Source organism: Symphodus melops (assembly GCF_947650265.1).
Source record: "Symphodus melops genome assembly, chromosome: 6".
In the NCBI taxonomy this organism is placed as follows: Eukaryota; Metazoa; Chordata; class Actinopteri; order Labriformes; family Labridae; genus Symphodus; species Symphodus melops.
Window position 1 is genome coordinate 2452737 of NC_136696.1, and position 10886 is coordinate 2463622.

The window sequence follows — 10886 nt, forward strand, 5'->3', positions numbered from 1 at the left end:
GCTAAATGACGTCATCGCCAGAGGAGAGAGAAGAAAAGATAGTAAAAAATAAAACCCTTAAATGTTTAGACTTACTCGTCTGTTGCGTTTTTAGTTGTTTGTTTTGCTCATTTTTTGATTCATGTATTCTGAGAGGAACACAGATTCATGACATCGTGACACAGCCCAGACCTCCAGTTTCAGTCGGCACTTTTTTTTGACAGCAGCCGTCGAACCCTGATGGAAAAGTGTGTTTTAATAATCGCTTCGTGGAATCAAAGAACATCTGGAGGAGCGCTGCGCGGTCCTAAACGAATCATCTACAGGACGGGGGCTCGGGTCGGCCTGATTGGATCTGCTTGAATGCACAGCCAAGCGCTTTAATTAGACTCGCTCGAACACGACACAGAGACGGATCTTTTTCGACCCGTTCATGAAGAAGCCAGTGTGTGAGTTAAATTAATAACCTGACGCTAACGTTTGGTCAGCGATATTCTCCCTCACACTGGCCCCCCCTCATACAGTCCTCATCCAGGATCCAGTGGAGGGGGGGTTCAGGGAAACCACGAGACCTGAACAGGAGAAATCAATGATTGACTCTGCTCTGTTACTTTTTACTGCAAGTCTTATATTTGACATTGTTTATTTCCTGATCAGAGAAAAAGAGGATTGTGGGTACAGGACAGGAAGTCGGATAGCATAAATGTGTGAAAACTACACGATGGCATCCAAAATGGAGTCGCGTGTAGGCAGCATTAGGCGATGTTTGATTGGCAGATGTTTCCTCCTATACCGGCTGTTTGTAAAAAAAAAAAAAAAAAGGCCAGATAGCGTTGTGAGCAAGTGGTGCAAAGAGCAAAACTACAAATGAGCTGCTGACAGAAGTTTCAACTTACAGTTCAGCAGTCAGCTTTAGTGATTTCAAAGCGGTCGTTTTGAGGAGCTTTAATTTCTGGGAGATATTAAAAGAACTCTGTTACCCACAGAGAGCAGATCTGCTGCGGCACGACTGTCTGGATGGGATGAAGACAAATCCTTCTCAACCTCAGCATTAAAGTTTTAACCACCGTCAGCACCAGAGACGTTTAATTCTGCACATCACAGCGAGTCTGTCACTGAATCAAAGCCTTCTTTTGAGTGTCCTCGCCACAACAAAGGCAGCATCAATCGTTGAAGATATCGCCCCCCCGGAGACGCATCTTATGTTCTGCAGACCCGGCCCACTCCTTCATGTTCTGACCGACCGAGCCGTTCGTCACACTGGTCTCTGAAGACCAAACTGAGTCTCTGCTGGTTCTCCGTCAGTTTTTGTCTTTGCGACACAATCAGGCCACTGTGCCTCTTCACACGGCGTCCTTCATCGTGGTCGTCATATCGGGGCTCACTGCACATTCCCACATACACTTTGCATGCAGCCGCCTGTCAGCGCTGCACAATTCCGCCACGCTAGTCGATGCGCCGCTCTCCACAGCTAGCGCCGCGATACAACGCCGGCACATGCAAGAAGCGGCACCATATGAACAGATCAGATCGAGAAAAGACAGGAAGTAAGACAAAGAAACGCACAGAGCAACAGGTCCATTTCAAAATAAAAGACAACATACGGACTGGTGAGCGTATGATCCATCAGTTTATCAACTTTACATCAAAACATGAAACAACAAATTGTCCTCGGAAAGACAAAGTGTCTGAAGCTGCTGTTTATTATGTATTCTTATTTCCACAGTTTCCACTGGGACTGATGCTCTGTGTAACATGAGCGCCCTCTGCTGGGGCCCGTGGTAAATTCATGCGTTATAAAATCTGTTTGTTTCTTCTTGATAAAAGTTTACAAACGATTGTAAAACTTTCCTGTGATGTTTTTGAGTCTCTTCAAGTCGTTTTGTTTTGCTCGCTAAAGTTGCTAGCTTGATTAACCGTTAGCTCAATTATTTGTTCTGCGTACAAACAAACTTTGGAGCTCATATTACTATAGAGAGGCTGTGAGACTGACGTATTGAGTTGCTCAGAAAGTCATAGTTTAATTGGTGAAACAGGATATAGTAGTTTATATTGTTTGGTTTAACTTAGTTTAAAGTTTACGTTAAAATCATAGCTGTCATTTTGATACGACTTTAAACTTTACACAATAAATGTTCCTAATACCTTCAAGAAGCAATAACAAACCACAGCATCTCTGCACGTTTAAAGACAGTTTATATCGGCACTCAGTCACATAATATTAATATATATTTGTGTGACGGAGACGGCAGCTCCGCGTCTGACAAACAGATCAGAGCTCAGATGATTGCACGCGCAGAGAGAAAAGCACGGGATTATAATCAGCAGCGCCCACGCTCATTAGCTCAATGTGCCGTACATCACAAGCAGACCCAATGTATATATTTAATCTAGCTCAAATGGAGCAATTTCCTGTGTTTAGGAAAACACAATTTCACAGTAAATCTTTGCAAAGAAACAGCCGTGAGGGTTTATATTGTTTCAGTGGGTTTTTATTCTTCTGTGTTTGCAGATGAAGCTCCTCTGTGGGAGTGGGAGAGCGTAAACAATGGTTAGCTGTCGGTTCAAAGCCTGGCTCCATGCACAGAGAGAGCGTCCAGAAAAACATCCATATGCTCAGTGAAAAAAAAAGACCCCAAAAAAACAGACAAATTATGAGGAGCGGGGAAAACGTAAAACTCAGTGAAACTCGTGGGACGGTTAGCTGGGCATGTTTTCTCCTCGAGCTCCGCGGTGAGACCTTGAGCGCTATATTTTTCACATCCACCTTTTCCCAGCGTAAAGCAGAAACCCAGACCTGGTTTAGCTTCTCGCCCCGCGTCCGCTCGTCACGGAGCAGAGCAGCCAAGCTTTTTGTTTTACTACACACACAGATGTGAGACGTATCGGACACCCTCATCATTTATCTTTGTGTTTACACGAGACGCTCCTCTCTTCATAAACTCTGCCTATAAAACATAAAGAAACAGTACACGTTATCCATCACTGCATTGGACTTTGGCTCCGAGTTTCCCACAGATGAGAGATGAAGAGTCCGTCTGAGCTTCTGCTTTGATGCTGAGACGATGAGAAAGGCGAAACTGACCTTTAATTTTACCGCCAGATCGAAAGATTCTTCCAATAAAATCACGGAAAATTATTAACATAGAAAGTTAGAAATGACTAAATTCCTTAATTGTTTACTTTAAAAAAAAAAAATTTAAAAATATTGTTTTCACTTATTTGGACTCAAAGTCTCATTCAGACTTTTATTTACAGTTTCCACAGATGACAGATTTTCTATTTTTGTAGGAGTTATTAATTACTGTCAAGACCTGAAGACAATTTTAACCAAAAATGTAAAAAAGTTAATCTGGAGAAAATGACTAACCGTGCCTTTAATGTGGCCCTACAGCTCCTTCGTAAATCTCGGCTGTGTATCTGTCAAAATGGGTAAAAAAAATGACGGCAACGCTGTCACAGTGACAAATACAAATATAAATCTTTCGTGTCTAAACGGTCTCTAAATATTTAATGTTTCCTGTTTTTACTTTTCAAGTTGAAAACAAATCTGCACGATTGTCAAATCTCACTTTCCTGGAACCGAACATTGTTAGTAAAATCTTTCGACCTGTAAGTGAAGCCTCAGTCTCTTAATGTCTGCGTCTGGATCGGGCGGTGTTTAACGCGGACACGTTCACTGTCTGTCATAACAAAGAGCTCAGACTTGTAATGATCCACTCGGACGGTAATGACAGCCCTGAGTTGTCGTGTGCGTGGGGAGCCCGCAGCAGCGAGCCCAAACATTTCTCGTCTCCATGAGAAGCCACATCGCGTTAGCGTCACCATCTGAAAGTCATCAGCTTCGAACTGACAGAAGTTTAGTGTTCGGTGACTGACGTCTTTAAAAGCCCCGTAATTTTGTCCTTATATGATGAACTCATGCATGATAGCTGTAACAAAATATCCCGCTTTAAGCAATATGATTTACCAGAGACTTCAAGAGCTCGTCTCTTAATGAGAGTTCAAGCTTTAACACTGAAGAGTCTCTTTGAAGCATTTATTTTATTTAAATTCCTGCTAACCAACGTGAGGCCTTTAATTACGTGTCTGTGAGGAAAGTCGGTCTGGAAAATATCAATATGAATTCTGCAGCGTTGGAGCTTGTGTGGCTGTAACGATATCTGCTATCAGAACACGAGTTGCCTTCCAGTGTGATGAATCTCTGGCTTCAGATCGACTTTATTTTTCATAAAACTCCAAAAATGCACATTTGGTTCAGAGCGAGTCTGGCGAGGACAGCGCATACTTCCCCTGCCCTGAACTGTGTAATGATGGATGTTTTATAGTGCGGTCCAGCTGCTGCTTATAGGATAAACAGACAGCTATAGTGGAGATCATTGACTGTATACAAGGATGGACGACTCCTTCTCATGTTGCACAAAAGTGAAGCCAAAAAAAAACAAAAACACAATCCCTGTGAGCACCAGTCGGAGCTGGACGTTGAGCAGTGGAGACCACGAACACAACGCTGAGACCCCTCAGGGGGGTACAGGCCTCAGCGGGGAGCCGTTTGGCCCGCGTGGAACAAAGTCCGCTTCACTTTGTCAGATTAGTTTAGTTTGAGGTGGAGTGAACTGAACTCTACTCTGCTTCAAAAACAGGGGTCGGGTTGTTCACCCCCGATTCACACAAACGTTGGATGGCGAATCCCCACTGGATCTGTTTCTTCTTTTTTTCTAAAATTTGTTCGATAAGGTGACAAATTGGTGAGACATGACAAATAAAGTGCAAAAACAAGGAGAGTGGATTTAGACAATACAAAACAGAAGAGACACAGGACAACAGTTGCAAAATACAATAGAAAATAAGTAAATGAGGTAATGCAAAATAATGAGATTTCAATAGACACATCAACTGACAACAACTAGCACAGATAGTAGAAAACTACACAAGATATAATAATAATTTAAAATAAAATCTGTTTCTGAGAAGTTTGAGATCCGGCGGGAGTAAAGACAACAACGTGCAAACCACATGTTGCGTCGTCTTTCTGAGGATGTTTTGTTGTTTGTTCGGTGCCTGTTTTGTCATAACGTTGAAATAAAGTACAAGTATGTTGTGTTTTATTTTGAAGTTGACAGGATGTTCTGTGCGTTTCTTTGTCTGACTTCCTGTCTGGGTTCTCCCATCCTGTCCAGCCTGAAGCGTACTCCATATTTCATACATAGCAGAGCGTAGAAGTTAAAGAGGTTAAAGTCTACAAACTTGTGCTAAATGTGGTTTTAATCTCTTCTACCTGACTTCATCTCACGTGCTACAGGATGCCTCTGTCCTGTTTTCTTTAGGTCACAGTGCAGCGTTTGCCGGATGGCAGCAGCCACTGACCGGAGCTTCAGCTGGCGACGGTACACAACATTAGACAAGCTTAGGTGATCTTGACTAAGAGCAGCGTGAAGTCAAAGCCAACCAAATGAACAATTTGCCGATGTTACAACTTCACTCCTGAATCACTGTCGAGTCCACTGGACTTCATTTGTGACCTTTAGATTTGTCGCTCCAATTAGAAAAGTCTGAGGCAGACTCATGCAGAAACAAATGAATAAGTGGACTCCACAGCATGTTAATCAGGATAATGAGCTCAAAGGTTGTAGTGTATGAACGTTTCTGATCTTAAATAACAGAGAGCCATGTGCAAAGTTCACCACATCTATGACAAAAGAAAGTAAACAGAACAATCCGGGCCTCAGCAGGATGGGATTTAAACCCTCGTATATGCACATCGGTTCAGTAGTGTTAGCGCTAACTTCCTGGCTAACATTAGCTCGATCTGGCCTGCTTACGTCGGTATCCTTAACCCGACAAAAAAAGGGTTCATATGATTTAAAGAAGAGAGCTTTTACATGTTGAAACAGGAGACGTTTCACAGAAGCAACAGTTCATAAAAGTGTGTTTTTGTTTCCTGAGGTAACGGTGGTAAAATGTGGTTACTGTTGCTCAAAAGTAAGACGGACCATGTTTTTGCTAACCTCCGTGGGCCCTCCGTCAGGCGACTTGCCCCCCTTCCTCTCCCTCTTATGGGCGGCCTGGAGTAAACACGAAAGCCTTCAAAATAAACCCAAAGTTCTGTCCTGCAGCCAGAAGAGGAAGCGCCTCGGAAACCCTGACGCAAGCTAATGAAGAATGTGTTTGTTTTTGTTTTGTGTGATATTAGCGGAACAAATGTTATTCTTGTTGATCCCTCGGCACAGCAAGAGAAGAAGAATTCAGAGTCTCGGTTTCCATCCAGGTGAAGTTCAGGAGGATTTATCGACCATGTGCTGCACAGATTCACACCACGCTTCATCATCTGCTGGAATAGAAGACGTTTGATTCACGGCTTATTGCTCAGCTTGATGGCTCTTATCTTTTTCTTTTTTTTTTTTTTTTTCTGACAGCAGCTTTTGCTTTTTTAAAAACCAAAACAATAAAAAACTGGAAACACATGTTGGGATGGAAGGAGACCAGAGTGACCTGCTGCGCTCTCGTTCCTCAGCCACAGTGGAGTTTTCAGATTAAATGTATTTATTGAATCAGTGTGCTCTGTGTATGACGAGCTGAGGTAATGGCAAGACAGATGCGTTATTGTTCGACAACACAGCGTGGACCCTGATGTTGGAGAAACGTGTTAGAGGGTTAGAGGACAGATTTGATCAATGATGTGTTTTACGGGGAATAAAAAACGTGCCAATTACAGAACTTTAGAAAGTGCCCAAAGCCAATCATCATCTGTCACAGCGCACTTTATTTAGACAAGCCTCTTGTTTCACAGCGAGCACTTTAGCTTGTTTGAATATATCAACTTTCAGAAGCCAATGAGCCCAACGAAATCAGTTTTCTGCTTCGTTACGTCTAATAGTTGAACATGTTTTATTCACGTCTAAGATTTAAGACATAATCAGTTCCACTTGTCTCCTTGTTCGTCATCTTTGGGAGGTCAGTACTGCGAGAAGGATGATGAGGAAAATCTGCCTCTGAATGAATAAACGGTTGAAAAGAAGGGAATTATCCAAACCTACGGGGAGATTTCTCTTCTACTCTTCAGAAATATTATTTCAAGGATGAACCGGCGCTGTTTCTTGGATTTGTACCGATGTTCCTCGGGGGAGGGATTATTGCTCAGAGCTCGTTGATTGTGAAAAACAGATTCTCTCAACATGACGAAAAGGTTTCAGTACAAAGGGATCCAAAACCGTCTCATATATCAACACGCTGGTTTTATCTTTCTATGTGTCTCAACATGTTGTTTGGAGTTCAAGCTGACTGTTGGACGGTCGAGATGGATCAGTAAGACTTTTTATGTAACTTCACGGTCGGGTCAGTCTCCCGTTCAACCCCCACTTAAATGTCCGCTGTCACTCTGTTGCGCTGTGTTTCTGTGGCTGTCATTGGCCAATCAGCTGGCCTCACCTAACCAACTGATCGCTTTCACCTGATGTCACACAGAATGCTACGCTAATAAAGTTATTCGTCTCAGTCGCCCACCGACTTGTTTCATTTCTTGTTGTTGTTCAGTGTGATACACTGACCGACGAGGAGACGAGCCCGGGTCTTACTGTGAGGGAACAAATGAACGGACTTCTCCTCATCAAAAATGTGAACGTCACCTCACATCACTGACCCAGGACACTGAGAGTCATCCTGATACTATCGCTAAAACCAGCGTTAGCTAACGTTATGTTAGGTTAGCTAATGTTATGTTAGCTAACGTTAATGAGCTAATGTGAGCTCACTAGCAATCGCCGATGCTTGAATGGTGAAGAATCTCTTGGCCCTCACTTCCTGAACAGCAGCATCATCGATCCAAACACATACGTTTGTAAACTTTTATTCTACAGCGGCGTACGTAAATTTTAGCTAACATCACTGATGTCACCGTCTGGTGTTATGCTTAAAAGAGTGATCATGTCTTAACTGATGTTTCTGATGTGTCTGTGGATAGAGCTGTGATTTTTTTCGTCTGTCTCGTCAGCAGGCCTCGTCGCCAAGAAAATCCCGGCTGTTACGTCACAGAGCGCTGCTCCTGAAAGCTGCCGCACTTTTAGCTGTTTGTGTTGCCGTGATAAAAATACATCATGTAAATTATACTGGGATACGTCAGCTCGTCTGTAAACAAACCTTCTTGGGTTGGTTTCACCCGGTCGTCTCGACTACGGTCAATTCGGAGTTTGTTTTCAAGTAGTGAAGTAGCAGAGTGAATCACTCCCATGATTCCCCGCTAACATCGTCACCCTCTGTCATTGTTTTAATTGAGAGCCCTCTGGTGGTGGAATTTACATACTGTGCTTTTAAAGTGCGTCAGTCCTCGTGGTTGTGGGGTTCTAGCGGTCTAGCGGTCGTCTGCCTTGCCTGTTGTCAAACAGCAACGCCTCTGCACCTGAACCAATATACATGTATAGATCTGGACTTGCTGGAGAGGAGTCGTGTTGAATTCTTTTTGTCCAGAGATTTTGCCAAAACACTTCTCCGACACCACTAGATTATCATTCCTTGCATGTTTTTTTTTTTTCCACACGGCATTTGCACTCGCACAGCCAGACCTCGGGGTTTATTTAAAGCCAGTTCACAAGTGTTCCATGTAGCAGCAACACTCAAAAATGATGAATACGCCGAGAGGGGCCAGAACAACTATTTCATTAAGAAACGCTGAGGAGCAGAAACTGGAGTGGAGAACATGTCATCCATCATGGATTAAAAATGACTTCATTTCAGGTGATTACTTTGGAGGGTGTTATGTGTCTGTGCTCTGCAGAGCCGCACATATTTCTCCCCCCCCCACACACACACACACATACACACGTTTCATTTGTTTTATTCCAGGGTCAGATGTACACTTTTTGTTTAAAATATGTCATGTGATATTTTGGCCCGGAGTCAAAGTATGAATAAAGGAATGTAGCAGCCTTCAGAGGGGGAACACTTGAGTGTGAAGACTCATGAAGTACAAATAGAGCGCAGGTGATTTCTGTTACAGTTATTCATCAACATCATTCGATGTAATGAAGTCGTACAGTTTCTGGGCACATCTGAGCCGGGCTAACAAGAACTGGCATTCAAATCAGTCCTGCTGCAAACACAGCATCATACCGAAAGAATGCCATAAACGGATATTTCTGCAGCGAGTACTCAGCTGGACGTCCATCATCATCATGAGTCTAATTTTGATTAACAAGTAGAACATTATACTCAACCTGCGTCTGAAACTGCATGTTCATTTAATTCATACTAAATCAGACGTCACATTGAGTATGAATGGAGTGAGCTGAAATCACAGGATGCAGTTTTTGTGTGTGAGAGAGAAATGCCTGTATGTAAAGTAGATCGGCCACAATATGTAAGATTGAAACCGGTGGTCATACTATACCGCCCCACAATGCACTGCGCCTGTCAGACTATCCAATCACGGAGCTCGCCAACCAAAAAAAAAAAAGTTCTGTGCTGAAATACATTTTAAATGTTGAATAATATTAAAATGTACTTGAAATGTTTGCGTCTCGTTGAATTATATGTACAGGCCGACGGTTGCTGTAGCACAATGCTAGCTCATCAAACGGAGCTCGGACAGGAAGTAGGTCCCCGGCCCGTCAATGCTCCAGCTGATGGCGTGCATCCTGTCTCACTGGATCCACTTCTGGAACTTGAATGATCAGCTGTACACACATCACAGGTGAACTGCAAGATCAGAATAAAGAGAAGAATGATGTTACTTTGCCTTTTAACAGACACAAACCGTAGATCCCACATCACCTCTGTCCTATCCTCCCTTTACTGGCTCCCGATCTTTTATCACATTCATTTTAAAATACTGGCGCTCACTTTTAAAGCTCTGTGTGGTCAAACACCCTACTCGAATTTCCCCAGTAGACCTCTGAGGTCTGGCCAACTTCAACTTCTTGCAGAATCAAAGTCAAATTTTAAAACCCGTGGTGATCACGCATTTCAAGTTCTCGCACCGAAGCTGTGGAATTCGCTTCCTCTAAACCTGAGATCGGTCGACTCCTGTGAAATCTTTATGAGGCAGTTAAAAACACTTTTATTCAGACTTCAGGCTTTTGGTTGACCAGTAGCTGTTTTATTCTACTCTTTTATCTATTTTACATATTGTATGTTTGTCTTGCTGTTTCTGTTTTTAACTGTTAGTCGCCTTTTATTGTTGTAAAGCACTTTGTGATCCTCATCTGTGAAAGGTAACTTACTTTCTGAGGATGGTTTGTTCTTCATTCCTGTGTTTATTCGGTGTTGATAAAGAGATGGAACATGATTGCAAGGTTGTTTTTTTTTTGTTGGCTATTTTGCTGACAGACTTGATCGCTTCACTCGGCTCTCTGTAGAAATAGAAGCTCACTTACTCTTGGAGTGAGGAACTCTGGGTGGCTCATTACTTGCAAAGTGGCTGCACTCGTCGAGGTGTTACATCATTGTCATGGACGCTTTGCTATTGTTTGGAGAAGGGGTGGTAATTGTGCACAGAACTCCTCTTTGTGTCGTGTCTTCCCTGTAGAACAAACGAGTTAGGATTCACGACATGCACATTATAGTTGAGGCTGAATTAGCCAAAGGGCAAACAGTAAAATAAAAGAGAGAGGCAGAAACGGGTGTAAACTCTGCAGCTCTATAAATTCTTTTGGACATCTTCATAACGTTCCATTAAAATAATCCATAACAAGCACCAGAATACTTCTGACCGGGTCTATTCATAGAAACGTGCTATAACTGCAGGATACTTGCAGAGTTCATTTTTCTCTCACGGCAGACTGAAATTACAGCTAAGTGTTTTGGGTTTTGAGAAACGGATTTGTGACGACTCTCATGTTATTCCCACTTTGGCAGGCGTTAAACACATCAAACCCCGCGTTCTGATTTAGCCGTACAACGTTGACCGAGAGCTG